Source organism: Microtus pennsylvanicus, chromosome 14, assembly GCF_037038515.1.
Source record: "Microtus pennsylvanicus isolate mMicPen1 chromosome 14, mMicPen1.hap1, whole genome shotgun sequence".
Lineage (NCBI taxonomy): Eukaryota > Metazoa > Chordata > Mammalia > Rodentia > Cricetidae > Microtus > Microtus pennsylvanicus.
Window position 1 is genome coordinate 54,195,103 of NC_134592.1, and position 20,524 is coordinate 54,215,626.

General features: G+C 36.2%; 1 protein-coding gene across 2 annotated transcripts in view; it reads right to left on the bottom strand.

Moving 5' to 3' along the window:
• The window catches only part of Mipol1 (mirror-image polydactyly 1), a 240,282-nt gene that overhangs the window by 77,367 nt on the left and 142,391 nt on the right, over positions 1-20,524 (bottom strand). The window lies entirely within an intron of this gene.

Genomic DNA, 20,524 nt, shown 5'->3' on the forward strand with positions numbered 1-20,524 from the left:
TTCTGCAATGTTTAACTTTATGCACAGAATTCAGAATGTGGAACATGGGTTCAGAAAAGTGTCTGAGTAGAGATAAGCACAATGGGCATTTCAGATACAGATTTAATGGGGCTCCACTGCCTGCTCTCACTAGATTTTCTTTTAACTTTATTAACAATAAAACTCAGGAAATCCTAAGTATGTTGTCAAGCCATCTTTGATACACAAAACTATGACCTGATTCTTACAGATATAAGTTAACACTTTCAATTCCTTTTCTGCAAGAGATTTTTTTCCCTAAAAAGTAGATTGATGGCAGCTTCCATTGCTAGAGATATTTTTCTTGAGGATATCATCTTAAAGCATAGGCAATTTCGTCTACAAAACTTTACACTGAGTTAATTTTAACCAATAAGGAATAATCAGCCTACATCTTAATGGGAACTGTGGCATTTTCATGTTTGTATATATTGTGTGATGTTTGGAACAAGGTAAACTTTCTATTTCTTATGGACCTGTCAGTCTTTCATGGAATAAACTTTATTGTGTTTTCTCCTAGCTTTTTGTACTGAATTGTTACCTTCATTTTTATTTTGGTAGTGCTCAACGTTGTAATTTTAAAATAATTTTCCAGACTCCTACCATCATTTCCACAAGTTTTAAGAAATGTCAAAAAAGAGTTTAGCATTACTTTAAAACTATGGTACTAGTAAGCCAAGTTTTAGTATTATTTTTGTCAAAGCTGAATTTGCATGAAAATACTGTCTTTCAGTTTAAATAGTATTTGACAATGAACATGTAATTGTTTCAAAACTTGAAAAACACATTAATTAATTAAAAGTAATTTAAAGTCTGGAGTCTCCGCATTTTGTTGAATGCATATGATTTCAGTGGGATTAGTTTCTTGCATAAAAATGCAATAAATAAGAAAAATAATAAAATCCCAATTATGAGAAAATTAATTAGAGTAATGAAAATGAACACTAGATAATGCAACTTTTCTACTTTAATAATGGAAAATTATAAAGACATGCAGCAGACTGGATATTTGCATGTAAGTTTAGGCACAAGATATTAGTTTGTTTTCTATCTGGGCTAAAGAATTTAATAGACGTATTCTGTAATTAAATTTAAGAAGTTTGAATGATTGTTTTAATCTTCTGAATTCTGTAACTATAGATGAGATATCCCTGCAAACTAGGAAAAAACATTCAAAATCAACTCTCATTTCCATGTTAAAATGTTTTTTTACTTTACTGTAGTTATATCCTTATCGACACGTTTTACCATTTGCATTTTTATATTTCTACTCATAGACTTATTTTAGGTAAAGTTTCATGAAAGTGAAACATATATATGACATCAAACAAGTATACACACAGATTTTAACAATTAGGCTCATGGAGTTGTAATTTCCAGAAAGTTAAACCCATGATTTCAAACCTATTATCTGTAATGTTATGAGGTAGAGTAAGGAATCTAGGTCAGGTTTTTCTGGATAGGGCAGCTCAGGTCTTGAACTTGAGGCAATCTTCTCATCAGCTTTCAAAGCTGCTAGTACAGGCATGAGCCACCACATCTGGTTGCTTCTGTAAATTCTGATCAATATATATAGTCATGTGATAAGCATCACACTCAGGATATATAGCATTCCCACTACCTCCATTGCACACCAACAGTCACTCGCCTCCTTTCGTGTGGGAGGTCCTTATTTCTATGTGTTGCTTTCATTGGTTAATGAATAAAGAAACTACCTTGGCTTGTTGATAGGGCAGAACTTATGTAGGTGGGGAAAACTAAATAGCATGCTGGGAGAAAGGAGGCAGAGTTGGAAGAATCCACAAAGCCACAGAAGACAGACACTGGAAATTTTACCCAGTAAGCCACAGCCACGTGGCAATATACAAAATAATAGAAATGGGCTAAATTGATATAAGAGTTAACCAATAAGAAGTTAGTGCTAATGGGCCAAGCAATGTTTTAATGAATACAATTTCTGTGTGGTTATTTCCGGGCTAAGCTAGCCGGGAGACTGGGATTAACAAGTGGGCCCTCCTCCTACACTCCTTTATATTTAGCCTGTCTATATCTTTGCCTTCTTTAGATGATGTAAAAAAAATACAGTCACTAACTCAAGCTTATTTTACTTAATATATTTGGATATTAATCTATATTACTGCATATCCTAGTAGTTCATTCCTGCGTAATCAGTGAACAATGCTACACTGTGAAGTCATTAATACAATTGTTATATGTATATATGTCATTTTCATTTTTTTTAGTAACTGCCTTGAATCAGAGTTTCTGGGTTCTATGGTGTGTATATTTACATATTTTATGAAGAATAACAAAATTTGGTGATTTCACTGAAAGAATCTTAAGGGTTCCATTTTGGAAGGATGTTACCTGTGGAATTCCTGTTATGGATTAAGATGGTGCCAAGTGCTTGGGAGATATTACTAGAGTCTATCCTTTCAAACAACCTATAGGATAATTCCTATTATATCCAGGTGAAACTATGAATCAAATCATCATTAGGTAACAGAATTGCTGACAACAAAGTTAAGCATAATGTGTTTTCTGCATTCTGTGTGCTTTTATGATACTTGAAATAACAATAATAAAGACTGGTTGCCTAGTGCTAATGTACACACCTATTTTGAGTACTGTGGTTGAAATAGGGCAGCCATCGACTATATTAGAAAAGAAATACGCTGTTTTAGGAAGTCTTTTCTGGTAACTGAGAATGGCAGACAAAGGCAGGATTATTACCGCTCACAGAACAGAACAATATTTACTGTTCCTATTGTGAGTAACAATCTTTATCTTACTTTAAAATCTTTTTATGTTTGGCTTCAATGTGTTTTTAATAGTTATGGTCTGAAATAGTTCAGCCTTCCTTTGGTATCACCAAGATCATTAAAGCAAGCCTCTTTTCATGACAGAGCAGAGGTAGTTGATTGTCTTCACGCTATCTGTTAAATAAAGGAGCATGATGTACAAATTAAATTGAGTCAGGATGCAGATTTAGGATGCATCTTAGAGGTAACATAGTCCTCTGTTTTCATGATAAGGAAATTGTTGCTATTGCAAACATTTGGAACCTGTCCAAGGTTTCACAGCTAATTAGAAAAAAAGCTGAAACTAGAATACAAATATTCATAAACCATTGTTTATTTTACATTATAAGACCACATTTTAATATGACATAATTTAAGAGTATGTTAATTTTTAAAATAATCATTTTTACAGAATAACCACAAATATATTAATCTCTGGTATAACATATCTAAAGACATCTTCTTGTTGATTTTTAAAGATAGGTATAGAGGACTGTTTAAACAGTGACTATATTCATCTTGGATTTTAGTTCTCAAACTTGCAAGCAGATTAAAAATTTAGTAGATAACATGTAACTAAAACCCTGGCAAAAGAAGCCTGAAAATTAAAAGTCATTATTGAAAGGATAGAAGTGAGATTTCGTTTACAGCTTCCTCTTAGAAACAGAATTTGTTTGCTTGCTACATTGTGTAACTGAGAGCATTTTTTGTGGTTATACTTTAGCCTCATGTCATAACCTTTGATTTACCAAAATGGATACAACTGAGTCTTTCATTCAAAGAGAGCATATGCACTGTTCAATAACCTATGAGGTCTGACATTAGAGGAAATAGGCGATTGTGGTGGAAACAGAAAGTATAATAGCAATAATTGAAGTTGATTCTTGAGCTGGAAGCACAAGTCACAGAACTGAGATAGAAAACTTAGAGTATACCAGAAGTGCAACCTGACAAGGTCTGTGGAACCAGGGACTTGGGAGGCATCCTTGCTTCCTCCTTGCCACCTGTCTCATCAGGCAACCTAGTACTTCATTTTTGTATTCACCTACAAAGTGGGTAAGACCCATTCTCAAGGAGCTGATACTAGTAAAATATAATAAAACCAATGAAATACATAAAATAGCACTCAGCATATAGAAAATGCTTTAATGAGTTATTGTTGAATAAATAGTAGGAAGAAAAGCCAAATCACGGGCTGGAGAGATGGCTCAGTGGTTAAGAGCATTGCCTGCTCTTCCAAAGGTCCTGAATTCAATTCCCGGCAACCACATGGTGGCTCACAACCATCTGTAATAAGGTCTGGTGCCCTCTTCTGGCCTGCAGACATACACACAGACAGAATATTGTATACAGAATAAATAAATAAATATTTAAAAAAGTCTTAATTCTGAAAAAAAAAAGCCAAATCACCAACCTGGTGACTTAGGAATTGAGGATGTAGTAAATACCTACCAAACAGGAGAAGAAAATAAATTAAATTTTCAGTATCGTTCCATCTTATAAACTTAACATCTTTGACTCAGACCAAATGATGAGTCTCTGTGAAGCTGTTTGTGGGTTTTCTTATGATCTTAAGTATCTCTACCAAGAAAACCATTATGGGGCAAGACACCATTTATTAATTATGTGCAATATATTAATAACTTTAAAGAAAAAAAACACAGCTTTGCTTTCTCAGGCAATGCTTCTCTATCTCCTTTCTTGGCTATACAGTTTCTGTGCAGGGCACAGGACTCAATATCATACAGTTTATAAAAGACTTAAAGTAAAGGACGTTATTGAATTTGACATGGTACAAAACTGAATGATTTTCTGAAGGGATAAATGTTATGTCAATTATTTTGGAAGGGAGAAAAATAAGAGAAAATAATATTATTAACTGTGTGCATATTTTAGTAATGAAAAGGATATAGAAAGATATCCAGGTTTTCCAAATCATATTATGTTATAATTTTGTACACATCCATAACAAAATTAAAATACTGCAAACAAACAATGTTCTATGTTCATTTACTTATTTCTCTTAATGCACCATCGTGGTAACTAATATTTCCATTTTACAAATGAGAAGACTGCTATGTGACTTACAAAATATCAGCTGGCTACTAAGTGTCAGAACAAAAATTTGAATTCAGTACTCTAGGTTCCAAAGTACTTTTCCCCTTAACCACTGTGCTCTAAACACCACGCAAAATTTGGCCTTTTACAAATCAGATGTTTAATGGCAGAGCTTTGGAGATCGAGCTCATAAAAACCTCTACAAAAGAAGAACACTTGTGCCTAACGCACAGGGAACATGGTGGAAGAAGGGCTGAAAAAAGTTTAAGAACCAGAGATCATGTTCTCCCCCCTTCTGCTCCTCATTGGGACTTTGGGAGCTCAGTCCAGTGCTCCAGTGTGGGTCTCTGTCTCTATCCCCATCCATCACCAGATGAAGGTTCTATGGTGATATGCAAGATATTCGTCAGTATTGCTACAGGATAGGGTCATTTCAGGTTCCCTATCCTCATCTGCCCAAGGAACTAACTGGGGACATCGCCTTGGGCTCCTGGGAGCCACTCTAGGTTCAAGTCTCTTGCCAACCCTAAGGTGGCTCCCTTAACTAAGAATTGTGCTTCCGTGCTCCCCTATCCAACCTTCCTTTATCCCAATCCTCCTTTTTCCCCAAGTTTCCCCCATCCTCCCCTTCTCCCTTTTCTCTCCCCATCTCCCCTTACCCCCATCCCACCCCACCCCCAAGATCCCAATTTTCTTCCCAGCAATTTTGTCTACTTCCCATAGCCAAGAGGATAACTATATGTTTTTCATTGGGTTCACCTTCTTACTTAGCTTCTTTAGGTTCACCAATTGTAGACTCCGTGACCCTTATTTATGGCTAGAAACCAATTATGAGTGATTACATCCCATGTTCATCTCTTTGGGTCTGGGTTACCTCACACAGTATAGTGTTTTCTATTTCCATCCATTTGCATGCAGAATTCGAGAAGTCATTGTTTTTTACCGCAGCGTAGTACTCTAATGTGTATATATTCCACACTTTCTTCATCCATTCTTCCATTGAAGGGCATCTAGGTTGTTTCCAGGTTCTGGCTATTACAAATAATACTGCTATGAACATAGTTGAACAAATGCTCTTGTCATATGATAGGGCATCTCTTGGGTATATTCCCAGGAGTCGGGACCACGAGGGGTGCACCCACCCACTGAGACAGTGAAGCTGATCTATTGGGAGCTCACCGAGGCCAGCTGGACTGTGACTGAAAAAGCATGGGATAAAACCGGACTCTCTGAACATGGCGAACAATGAGGGCTGATGAGAAGCCAAGGACAATGGCAAGGGGTTTTGTTCCTACTTAATGTGCTGGCTTTGTGGGAGCCTAGCCAGTTTGGATGTTCACCTTCCTAGATATGGACGGAGGGGGGAAGACCTTGGACTTACCACAGGGCAGGGAACCCTGACTGGTCTTTGGACTGGAGAGGGAGGGGGAGAGGAGTAGGGGGAGGGGGAGAAGGATGGGATGAGGGGGAGAAGGGTGGGAGGAGGGGGAGGGAAATGGGAGGCTGGGAGGAGGTGGAAACTTGTTTTTTTTTCCTTTTCTCAAAAAAAAAAAACAAACAAACCAGAGATCAGAGAGTTTTCTGTGAGACAGTTTCCTAGAAATGTCAGAAGCTGTAGACATGAAGTCTCACCAATGTTACTGCCTACATGTGAACTCACATGTGAACTGAACAAAATGACAGCAATAGACACACCAAAGGGGATGGGGAAAACCATGAGACCTCAACCCTATAGAAAAGATAATAGTAATGGGCATGCCAAATGGGATAGGGGAGAAACCAAGAGTCTTTAAAGCCATAGAAAGAACTGCAAGCAACTAAGGAATGCTGAGAATGGGAAAGTCATATACAGGGAAGCCCACACCAATTGTCATCAATACCAAATGGTCAGCCTTGAAACCATAGATACAAGTAACAATATACAGAATGAGCAGGTTATATTTGTATATTTAGGAATAAGTATGCATACACATATGTATGTAACAACAAATAATGAAAATGAGGTTATGAATTTGAATGAGAGCAAGAAGGTGTATATAGGAGGGTTTGGAAGGAAGGGGGAAAGATACAATCATAATTTTAACAATAAATAATTAAAAGTATGATGTTAGTGATCATAAATGAATTATATTGATAAGCTTACATAAAGAAATTGGAATACTACCACAAGATTATAATGCATTTGTGTTTTTCAGCTACTTAATTCGCTTAACATTAGCCCACTCTACTTCTATCCGTGTCTTCAGAGATGATAGAAACTTATGGCTGACAACAATTCATATATATATATATATATATATATATATATATATATATATATACACATAATATATGTATGTATATATATCACTTTTTCATTATTCACTCATTGGCTGATAGACATTACATGTGTTTTCATGCCTTGGCTATTGTGAGAAATACCACAATTAGTGTGGGAGTGCAGATGCCTCTGATATCATGATATCATTCCCTTTGGTTATACATCCAGAAGTAAGACTGTGAGATCATGTGGTAGTTTTGTTTTTAAATTATGAGAACCTCTACCTTGTTATTTGCACCATTTATGCTAATTTACAGCCCTACCATCAGGGTCCAAAGTACTTTTTCTACACATCCTTAGTGCCCGCCATCTGCATTATGGGTAACTGCTATTCTCAACACATATCTGACCACCAGCGAGGTTGGACATCTACTGCTGATGCTCATCTCCACTCCAAAATGCCCATTGCCTACTTTCCTACCAGGTTGTGTTCTCAATTGGAGTTTATTATATATTTCAGATATTATTCACTTGTCAGATGTGTAGTTTGCCTTTTAATTTTTAGTGTTAGGGAATTTCTTAAGCTATAAGAAATTTAAAAAGTTTTGTGTTTAAACATTTATGTGCATCTTAAATCATCCTGTGAGATATATATCTCCACCTTGCATCTTTTACATCTAATGAACACTATTTCATGAAATACTAATTCGGCCTATGTTTGTTGATAATTAGGCATCAGTTACATGTTTGGTCCCTGAGACTTCTTGGCTATTCTTCTGAAAGTTATTCTTATTGACATGTAGAATATTGCCAAAAATTCACAGGTTTCACATATAATCTAGTTAACATTTTATAATATTTGATATGTAGAAATCTGGAACACAGGTAATCAAGTGCTACTACAGTCTGTTTACCTCTCTAGTAGGTGGCGAGAAACTGGGAGAGTGGGCACTAAAAGTGAGGCAGACTGAAGTCTCATGCAAAGCCAACTTTATTCAGAGCATCACACAATTTATACCCCCAGGGTTAAGAAGAGTCACCTAAGTATACAATCACAAGGACAAACCACATGTGACAAAAACCACATTTTCCCATAGGACATTTAAACAAATAACAGCAGTCAGTTGTAATGAACAGTCTGAAGTGAACTTCAGTCCACCACATCTGGGAGGGGTACAAACGCACATTCTAAAAAAAAAAAATTGTGTTTTTGAAGAAATTGAGGTCACAAGACATTTGCCCTGTTTTATTGGAGTTTACTCACAAGCACTCAGAATTCTCACATGACTCCATTCTTAGTCTGTGTTCTGACAATGATCCTCAGTGAATATCTCTTAAATAAATGAATTTTGTTCGAGCCACAGCACCTATTCATGAGGTTACTTTCCTAAAGAAGAGATGTAGTGTTTTAAAAAAAAGTATCAGCCAGAGTGTGGGTTCCTAGGTTGGGAGTGTAGCTCAGTGGTAGAGCGAAAACTTGGCATGTAGGTTCCTAACAAAGCCTATTGTCTTCTCTCATGTTAGAATACATTCCTCTCTCTAAGCTCTGTGGAGCCACCTAAGAACATGAGCACACAGAGAAAATTAAAGTCTTATTTAAACTCAAGAAGCAAACATTTCCACAAGTGACAATATATACTCTTCTACATTTCAGTCATAAACATTTCTCTACATGCAGTACCTTTCTATTTAGTTAGACTTTTAACCAGTATAATTTTGTTTATTTGTTCAGGATCGTGTATGTTTTTGCATTACATCTATTGTACACTTCATCACCTGAACACCTGCTGAACTAAAATAGTCTTGCCAGGAAAAAAATTTGAAATTATGCAATCTGCAATTCAGTCCACAGCAAGCACTTGGGTAGAATTTCTTTTATACTTTTCAACATCAATTACTGAACAGCCTGCATAGAAATATTGCCAACTGAAAAAGCTAGAGAAGCAAGGGTAACCAGCTGAACATTACTATCACCTTAGTTCAGGACTTTTCAGATTCCTAAATTAAATAAGATTCATAATCACTGCCATGTAACTCACCAGAACATTCTTAAATTCATAAAAGTATTAAGTGGAAAATCAACCTGATTCTGTGATTGTGTGATCTCTAATAAATATGGACCTCATATTATCCAGACAGTTTTATGTATGGGTGTGTACTACAATTAAATACAAAATGGCTACTGAAATTTCTTGATATATAATTAATAAAAATTATAAAAGCATAAGTATAAAGCTCTATTGCCAATGTTATATTAAATATATATTGCACTAAATCAGAACACAATTAAGAGTACTAAAGCATAAGGTAACAAGCATGAATTTATAATCCTTTTGTTGCAAAACAGCTCTATTCAGGTGCTAAGTCCAAGCCTACAAATTTTCTAGTCACTCTCTGTAAAGAAAAAGAAATCCCCAGAGTTTTCTGACCTAAATATAACTTAAAAAAATCCAACTCAGTTTTTAAAAATAGCAGGTGAAGCAAGGTTTCATAAATGCATTACTAGGTTTTTTGTAAAAACTTCAAATATAAATGAACTAACAGGTTTTTGTAAAAACTTCAAGTTGACATAAAGGTATTAAAATAAGTAAGATAAAGTTTTTAGGAGAGGGCATCTTAAAGAGGAGAGAGGGCTCGCTACAGCTCACTCCATGCTAATTGGAATATGCAATAATTTAAAGAGAAATTCAGCATCTCGGTATGGAAATTGCTTTGGAGCTGTGCATGTGAAGGCAGAAAAGAATTCTCTGTCTTCCCCTGTCCCCTTTTGGATGCTCACACAGCAGCACAGCCCAGGGCACACTGCTGCGGATTTTAACTGTTGTATGGAACTACTCAAAATGCTTTTGATCCATTTTATCTTCTAAGTTAGCAAAGAAATGTTGCAATAAGAAACACCAACAAAGATCTGGAAAAGTTAAGCTCTGGATTACCATATTGTGCGCTCCCGCCATTCAATGCTTCAGACAAAGGCAGTGGTGTTCAAAGTAAGAAAAAAAAAATGTAAGGAGAAGAGAAGAAAGGGAAACTGGTCTCAGAAAGTGCAAAGCACCAAGTAAATAATATTCTTCTACATCACTTCTTTTTCACAGATTGGATGTTAAAAGAGTTGCAGCAATTAGGCTTTTGTTAATTACCAGCTGTTGAAACAGATGTGTTGACGATCCTTATTAGTTAACAGCTGGGTGAGAAGAACAATTGATGCTCCCTAAAACCAACAGCCAGCTGCTCTTCAGTAATTATCTCCAATTAATAATACAGGTGATAACAGCAAAAAGCTCCCAACCCTCTCTTTCAATAACTTTTGCAGTTTCAATAACCATGGCTTTATCATTACACAGTACTAGATAATACATTTATTACAATAAGAAAGGTTGGTATATTGGAGTTGCATTAACGCCACGGTAGCTTCCATTATGCAATTTCTGCAGAAGGAATCAGACAAGTGCTAAAAGTAGAAGCAGACATTCTGTAGGCTTTTATTTATCATATTTCAAATGTCACTGCCAACTTACTTCTCTAGTACTAACAATAAGAGCTAAGCACTTAAGTTCTTTGAAAAAGAGAAGCATAGCTAAAATCTGTTCTCTTTGATTTCCAGGTGTTTTCACCATCATGTTTTATATTCAGTTCGCTGAAGCAATATATTTCCTCTTGGTATGCCTAAATAGCAGTGTGTTGTTCTCTGGCTTATATTTCCTAGGTGACTGGTAGAAGCAATTTTACCAAACTGGAGATTTTATCTCAGAGCAGTAAACATTTCATGTATACAATGCGATCAGCAAAACAAACAAGCAAGCAAGAAATAAAGAAACATACTTTAGTTTTGTAGACATTGCCTATGCCATGTAATCTTCAGGTTTCTAATTGTAATATTAAAAGAAACATCATCCCAATAAATCACACCAATAGCATCACAATGATTACATACTTCAAAACTACATTTTCTACTTCTTGCATTTTAGATGTTTCTATTAAAGCCCCACTTATTAGAATGTAAAACAAATATGCAAAGAAGCCAGGCAAACCATCTCAGTCCTATGAAGGTGTCTACAATAACTCACAACCATATCTATTCACTAATTAGAGAACACTTAAAGATACTGCTTTCTGAAAAACAAAGATTAGAGTGAGCTGAATACCCTTCTCTCACAACCCTTCCTTGTGGCTCTCTTGGGTCATCACAAGCAGCTTGTTTTTTCAGAATTAAATAGAAAAGCCTGCTGATGATCAGTCCTGAGTGCCTCAGTTGGGCATCAGGGCGATTAATAGGGACAGAAACTTTAAATATCATGTAAATAAATCATTCCAGCACAAGTGGCTGTAATAAAGTGAGCAACGGCAAACTTTCTAAAGCAATATTATTTAGGTTGCCAATTGGGTTATATAGGTGTCTGCTATAAAAACCATTATATAAAACTCTCAATACATTCTATATAATTGTGACTCCTAACATAAAATTGTAATGCTTATGTAATTACAAAGTAGAGAGAAGTGGACATATAAAAAGTTATTCATTTCTATAAAAGTAACTTCGCAGGACAATACGTAATAATAAGTTTCTGTAATGACAGGGAACCACCTAATATGTACAAGCTATTAAAATACATAACTAGAAAAGCTAACTATTAATTTTGCTTAAAAATCTCTATTATTCTACTCTTTCCCAGTTCTAAGTAAAGACCTAAGTTTTAGCACAGTAGCTGGCAGAATAGTTAGCTGTTTTCTGTCCTGACATTGGACAGCCAACACTGTCTTCCTATTGCTACAATACTGCAGCAGAACCCACGTGCCAGAGTAGCCAGCCACGCTTTTCCAGTTTGTGGAATGAACAGACTGCGGTCCCCACTCATCAAGCCACCACTCCAACCATGATCAGCTTCTCCTGGAGTAGAGGGCAGCCCTCTCATCATATTCCAGGTGACTTGAGAGGGAAAGCAGAAGTGAAATCCATTCTCCTAAATTCACTCCTGTTTAAAATCACCCGGGAAGTATATGCCCTTTCTTTTCTACAAAACATGGACATCAATACATATGTAGTGAACATCTGGCTGAGCTACAATTCCTCTAAAGGCTTCCTTTTCTGAAAATCAAAAAATGATCAGGTCTAATCCAGAACAGTAGCCAATTATCCCTAAGTGCTTTTCGTAACAATTTCAATGCTTTTCAGCATAAGAATTTTACAGCACGCTTTACTACCCTGAGATGATCACCTGTCTGTTCTCATTCATAACATACATCCCAATGCTCAGCATGACTTTCCCAACTTGCTCAATGACAGACTCACAACCTTCTCATTTCTAAGTCTCACACCTTTTTTTTTTCTATGCTTCACCTTCTGCATTTTTCCTTCTTTCAACCAATCACCATCTTTCTCCATGAAGCAGATATTCTCTTAATTTACACTTCTTGGGCCTATTCGTATCAGATGCACGGGTTCCCTTAGCATAGCTGTGAACTAGCGTATCTAGTAGTGATGATAAGGAATCAAACAGCATGTAGTTTCCTCTGTGCAGATTAGTGCTTCCACTATGGCAGGATCATTAACTGCATAGGAAAGCTTCTCAAGATCAAACAGGACCCAGTAGAGCTCACACAATCAGGGAAAACTAAGCTCCACGCTGATGCTTCCTTCTCTATTATCCCGACTTTTAAAAGTTGTATTTGTTTTACTTCTACAACAAATACTCCTCCTTTTAGACCGTCACACAGACTCCACAGGGAATTAGCACTGGAACCACAATATGACCATTGAGCTTTGACTACCCATGCCAATCAGTTTCAGTCTTTGTATTTTCGAATACCAACCACGCATCTTGCTGACTCTAGAAAGGTAGCATTTTCTGCACAAACTCACTCGTCTTTATTAATCAAATTAATGTCACTGTCTTTGTAAGTAATGTCGTTTTCCCCGTTACCCATTGTTAGTACTTGAAAATACCTTAAACATTTCCTTCATTAATCGTGCTAAGTCAACTCTTGCTACTTACTCTCAAGCTTCTCACTGTTGTTTATTTATTACTACTATTGTTGTTCAGAGAAGTCCTGATCTTCTTTATTGCATTCACAGAATGCATTAACATCCTCCAGTATTTCCTGCCTTCCTATGCTTTTATAATTAATCCACTGAAATTATTAAAATGATTAATTTTTGTTGTACAATTCCAATTACCAAGTTATACATCTTTAAGTTAAAATCTTTAGAGTTTATTTAATATTTGCTTCAAGAGAAATAATCTCTGTGGATTTTTCAATAGCCTATACTATAATATCAGAGTTGTTTACAGGGCAAAGAACTGTTACAGTTTCGTTTCGGTTACCATGACAAAACACTCTAACCAAAAGTGACCTGGGGAGAAAGGATTTATTTAGCTGGTCCTTTCAGGGTATATAGTGCATCGAGCAGGAAGTGTAAAACCTTGAAGCACAAGAGATGGAGGAATGCTGCTGGCTTGCTTGTAGCTCATACTCAGCTAGCTTTCTTATACAGCCCAAGACCACCTGCTCAGGGAATGGTTCTGCTCACATGGTGCTGGGCCCTTCTCTCTCAATTAACAAGACATCTCCCCATAGATGTGCCTACAAGCCAGGTAAATCCGGGTTGTTCCTTAATTGAGGATTCTGTACTCAGATGACCCTAGGCTATGTCAAGATGACAGTGAAAAGCAATCTAGGACAATGGGTTGGCATGTAAGTGTGTGCATATACTTGGGGTGGACATGCTTATGGAAGTCGGAGAACAAATGGTAAAAGTCAGTTCTTTCCTTCCACCACGTGGTTCCTGGAATTGAACTCAGTAAGTAAGGTTTAGCATTAGGCACCTTTACCAGATGAGGCCAGCCCCAAATAAAAATTTTTGTCTTCCTTTGACCCTTGTTTCTGAGATATATTATTTTCCTGGGTTCTTTGCTACCTCTCTTATGATGAGGCCTTTCATGCCCTCTACCAATACTGGAATGACACATGCCTTGATCCTCTTCTTCATCAATATTATATTAATAATAATATGGACTTATGGCTCATCTGTAGATATGCACACAGAAACGTTATCTCCCTGCCTTGGCTTCATCTCTGAAAATCCAAACTTGTATACCTAACTCTTACCATGATATGATGACTTACAAGTCTAATGTTTACACTAACATATTCTGAAAAAGCTAGTTCTATTACACTTTTCTAAATGTCCCCAACTCAATTACTACTGTTTTCTAAGCTTAAGAGAAAACATTCATTCTTTACTGCCTCTTCCCTCAAAAACTTCTCAACATTCTATCAGCATTGCTACTATATTCCCACACACAAAGCAAACATACACATCCATAAATAACTTTTCTGTTAATAAGAAACCTGAGCCCCACCTATGTCTCACTTACCTACTTTCTGTTGTCTATTATAAACCAATATCATCTCTTGCCAAAAATATAACCTCCCAGTAATCATTACTACTTCAATTCTTATCTCTCTGAACTTCTATTACACATAATAGCCAGTGATTTACATTTTTTATTGACAATTTCTTTTGTGGAATATTCCTTTACACTGTGTGAAGATGCATCACTGTTATTGGTTAATAAAAAGTTAAATAGCCAATAGTTAGGCAGGAGATATAGAAGGTACTTCTGACAGAGAGAGCTCTGGGAAGAGAAAACAGCCAGACACAGAGAGAGACAGAAAGACATGCAGGAGGGAGAAGTAAAAGCCATGAGTCACGTGGCAACACGTAGATGAATAGAAATGGGTTAATTTAAGTTGTAAGAGCTAGTGGGACAAGCTTAAGCTATAGGCTGAGCTTTCATAATTAATAATAAGTCTCCATGTCATTATTGGGGAGCTGACAATCCCAAAGAAAAAGTTCAACCTCAAGTTTTAGACATTTATGTAACGAATCTTAGTCATATATATCCCCCCGCGATTTTTTCCCTTATCTCTCCCTCTTTGGCTGGAAGCCTTCTCAATACCCCCCCCCCATGGCTTCAATGTCTTCTCTCTGTATTAGACCTACTGTATTTGGCTTCTTGCCCAATAGTGGCTGAGAGGTTAATTGCCTGAGCACAGGCAACTATCAGTGGCTACACCACCGAAGAAAATGACACCTCCACCCCCTAACCACCATTATTTGCCAACAATTTCTCAGGGATGAACAAATGGGACATTTAAATTGTTTAGAGCAATCTAAACCATCACTTACCTAACACTTATAAAAATCAAGTTCTTTATCATTGTGACAGATTCTATGAAAAAATATCAATTATCTTTTAGACCCAATACCTGTTTCCTTTCTTTTACTATGTTTGAGCCATGCTGGATTTCAGTTTGTTCAGTCTGTACATATTTATTTCAATGTTGGCTTTATTTACCCTCCCTGGAATGCTTTTTTGCAGGTTGCTAACTACAAGATCATTACTCTAGCGTCTTGAGGGAAAATCTTGGGTCACTGACCTCTGGTCTTTTGCTCTTTCAGTACTTACATTTTGTAGAAAGCATCTTTCCCTTCATATGCTGTTTTAGCTGCATTCCACAAGTATGTTATACCAAATCCAAATTCTAACTCCCTTGTGAATTTTTCTGTGAAACATAGTTTATTTTCACATGTCTTATTTATTTTCCAGAAAGTTGATTATTTATAATTTAAGAGATTTACCTTTAAGAAGCAAGATTTTTACTGTGACAAAAAGACTGTCCGGAATCAAACACGAAGCTCAGAAGATAGGGTAGAGGCAGAGAATGTCTATTACAAAATGGACAGAAAAAGAATAAGGACTTCGAATATCAAACTGTGAATCGAATATCAAAATATGAATCCAGATGAGATGTCATACAAATCATGTCATTTAGCCATGTGTGTATGCATGTCATATATCACATACATACATACGCTGGTTAAATACATACATATACATTTGGGATCATCTCTACAAACTGAAAGTTAATAGAAAAAAATTCCATCAAACACTATGCCAGTGTATAGTTTACAGCCTGATAAAGAAGAAATCCCATATGAACGTTTTTATTTTGTTTCCTCCAACTTCCCCTTCTGGTTCTTCTAGTTAAATGATGTTTTGAAATTCTCAAGAAACCCTCTTTGCCTCAGTCACAACCTAACTTTAGAGGTTGAGCTTGGTTGATCTTAGCCTGTCCCTGCATTTCATTCTTGTGTCTATCCCCAACCATTAAAGAAAAAGCGAACAAGCACATGAACTTTTATCTGTCTCATCCGAATTAGCAACACCTTCTCCCGGAATTTCCCTTTTAATTTTGATGAGTAGGTTAGCCTTTCCCTCCTGATTAAAGTGAGAAGAGGGAAAGTCCTATATACTTCAACTTCCCACATAATATGGGAGGTAAAGTCAATACATAGAGGAAAGTACATGGAACCCAGGAACAGAAAACAACATTTGGAGTCCTAAGTAGGACTCCCTTGAAGTTAAAGACAACAACCACTACATATACAGCATGAATGAATCTTAAATTATACCAAAAGATGCCGGTTACACAGGACAAGATACCAATTATAGAATATTTTAGAAATGTGCAAATTTATTCATAATCACAAAAACAAGCCAATGATTGCTCGGTGTTAGGGGCGAAGGCACAGACAAACTGTAAAGCAGCACTAAAGAGCTTGTGGTTCTAGTGGAAAGGATGCCTTCATTAGGGTGACACACACCTGTCAAAGTGCACTGAGGTCTATACTCCATAGATCTATAATTTGTTACATGGTAACTGTACTTAAATAAAGCAGACTGAAATAAAATCAAACAAACAAGAAATCAGTCATCCTGTGGGTTCAGTTATAAAACCTCTGTGAGTACCACAAAGCCTGAGAGTCTTACATGAAATAGTATAGTATTTCCATAAAACATACACACATCTTTCTTATACTTTAAATCATCTCTAAGTTATTAGTGATATCCAAAACACTGTAAAATCTATGTAAATAGCTAGATGACATTGTTTAGGAAATAACAAGATTTAAAACTCTGTGCATATTCAGAAAAATGCAAAAGGTCTAACTACATTCTCAGTCTGTATTTGGATGAGATTGTAGTAACCGAACCCTGAAGGACTAATTATCCAACACAGAGTATTTCTGGCTCTAGATACAAACAATTCTTAACAAAAATTTTATAAAAAAATGTTATCAATACATTTTAGAAAACTAATAAAAACAGGAGTAGCTGAGTTCATATATCCAGTACCCATATAAAATCTAAGTATGGTGGCTTGAGTCTGTAAATATCAGTAATGGGGAAACAGGGACAAGTTGGTCTCTGGGGTTCACTAGCAAACTAATCTAAAGGTAACCAATTTTGGAGCACTTCAGGCTCACTGAGAGACCCTATCTCAAAAAAAAAAAAGATAGAGAACAATATAAGCAGATATTTGATATAGATAACTGCCTTGGAAGACAGACATGCCGACAAGCACACTTGTACATACACGTATACACACAAACAGACACAAAATACATTACATAAAATCTGTGTGCTAAATGCATGACTGACAGCCTCAGCTGGAAGCCAAGGGGATGCACATGCACACAGAAGCAGCCTGATAAACAGGGAAGTTAAGAGTATTTCAGGCAGATATACATATTGCTCGTTTCTTTGGGGAATTACAGCTCTTATGTAACACGCCTGCTCCACAGCAGTGCCCGGGGGAAATCATCACTAGGACAGAGTTGACACACCCCATGGAAACATGGCATCAGGTTCCTTACCATGGGGAGCAATCTCAGTTTCTGGAAATGAGCAAGTTAGCAGCTCTACAATGACTTGTCTCTCCTTTACTTCCTCATATAGAATACTTTAAACAATTTTGTTCTTTTAAAAACATTTCTATTAAATTTTATTTATATAGTGGTGTATGCATGTTGCATGTATGAACACATGTCATGGTGCACACGGAGCCATCAGAGCACAATTCATAGGAGTCAGTCTTCTCTTTCCACCATGTGGGGTCTGACTGTCAACTTCAGGGTGCGGGTCAGGGTTGTTGGCTAGCTACTGAACCTTCCCAGACATCTCTTCAGCTCAAGTGACTTTTTTGTTCCTGGTGCTTCAACAGTTCAAAACAGTATGGTCCACATTATAGAATACTTATACAAATCCCTGTTGATATTTGTTACTTGTTACATAATTTATGCCGGTAAAGTAATTTATTATTTTTCTATGCTTAAAATCCTTTGCATTTCATTTTACTAGATTCTTTGATATTTCAGAAACATTTTTAATTGTTACTTCCACTCAGATTTCATTTTCTCATCACGCGCACTATTGCATTCTACAGGTCTTGTACTGTATCATCTGCATCCAGAGTATTCCTCACCACACTGACACCAACAACAAATTATTTAATTTTTAAATGAAATACTATTTTTCCAGCAGTTATACAATTACATTAATAAAATTTGCTTTAAAAACATATTAGCTATTTTGTTAATTGCACGTGACTAGAAAAAAATGAAATAACTAATTTGTTTTTCAAATCCACTTGGGATACTGAGATGAGAGTAAATACACAATATACATATGCACACACACATCATGGAATAAGGACTATATTGTTGAAATACTATTTGTCTTTATGACGCAAAGTTCAAATTACAGCTGTCTGGGAAGCAAAAGGATTAGTTGAAGTCAGGAGGAGTAAAAGGAGGTTGTGTGTCTGAGGACAAAATGCTTAAATAACTTATAGGGTAACCTTTTATAATAAACAAAATAAAATATTATCTTTAATGTTAAGAAAGTCAATTATTGCTTTGCATTATCATTTAATACCTAACATGGTGATTTGTACTAAGCCCTTAATCAATTCAGTATTTGACTCGCTGATTTCTCTGATCTAACACATTAATAACCTCTAAACTATTGTCTAAGGAATTAACAGTGCTCTAAAGAAATGGTGACTCAGAATTTCTGGTTCTAAACCTGGGGTTTATGGCTAGGCTGGGGGAGAGAACAAATTTCCTGAAGCTATATAAAACCTCTTGCCTCCCTGTCTGTCTTCCTCTGTTTCTGTCTCTGTCTGGTGCACAGAGAACACATAACTTTTGCACTGGTTATTTAAGATAGTTTCAATGCAAAAAATATTGGGGAAAATCAACATGAATATGGAGAAGTAAAGATCAATTTCTTGTCAAAAGACAAAACCATTTAAACACGAATCAGGCTTTCCAGCTTCAATGCCAGGGCTAAGGCTTCTTCTGCAGTCAGAAGTGCATCAGCCATGAACCACAGACTGCATGCTAGCCAGCTGTGTTCACTATGACAAGGATCTGCGTTTAGAAATAAGGCAGAAAAGGACATGTTCATGCAAACGAAATATCATAGCCAAGAATGTGAGGCCAGTAAAGATTTACATAACATAAAGATGACATGTAGTTGACAAAAGAAAATGCAAAATATTTACTTCAAAATCACATGTCTAAAATTAGTAAACACTGGCCAAACTAGAGATAGTTAAAGCACCAAGTACTTTTCGAGGTATTAGAAAGCCACAAAGGAAAATTACATTAATAGATTTATAAAAGTTTTTTCAAAATACTATTAAAAACTTGTCAACATATAATAGAAAACAGAAATCCCTAGAAAGTCTTGAAAATTTATAAATATAAATGTTATATCATACTTGGTCTATGTAATATTCTTGCATTTCTCCCTACAAAAAAAAAAGTGTTTGAATTTTTCAGCAAACTTCTTTCACTCCTTAAAGAAAATGTTAGCACATGGAAGAAGTGAACAGGGCTTCCCCAACTTGACGTAGTCAGTGAACAAAAGGCAAAAATGGTTGAGAAGACATTTAAAACCCAAAAGGCTCTTCTACATAGATTATATGAATTACGTGCTCTTACGTGCTTATGTAACTACGCAAAGATAAAATGTATAAAACACGAAAGGCGCTAAATTCTGTCACAGCAAGAAAAAAGTGTTGTGCTATGAAAACGGAGCCAACACGAATGCCTGCGCCTTTCTCAGGCCACTTTAAGGCAGAGTCGGAAAAGCTGGAAAGTAAACACAGGTGTTTTAAACTGGAGCTGCTGCCACGGACAACCGCAAACACCCTGGACGCTGATGTGGCAACGCCTCTGTCCCGCCCTCTGTGTTTTTAAAGCAGTGCCCAAAAAGAAAATGTCAAATGTTTCACCTTTCAACACCTCAGAATAAGTAAGAGCTTAAAGTATTGTTTCACAAATCTCTAGTAAATAGATCACTCTATTCTGTAGTTTTAAATGTAACCAATTAAATATTAATTATATGAAATAAAAATTCTTAAAGAATTATTGCTACTCTCCAACTTTCCACCATGTTTTATAACCATTTCTTTAGTTACTATGAGCAAAAATTTTGAATGAGATTTGTATTGCTTATGGTGTCATAATTTATAC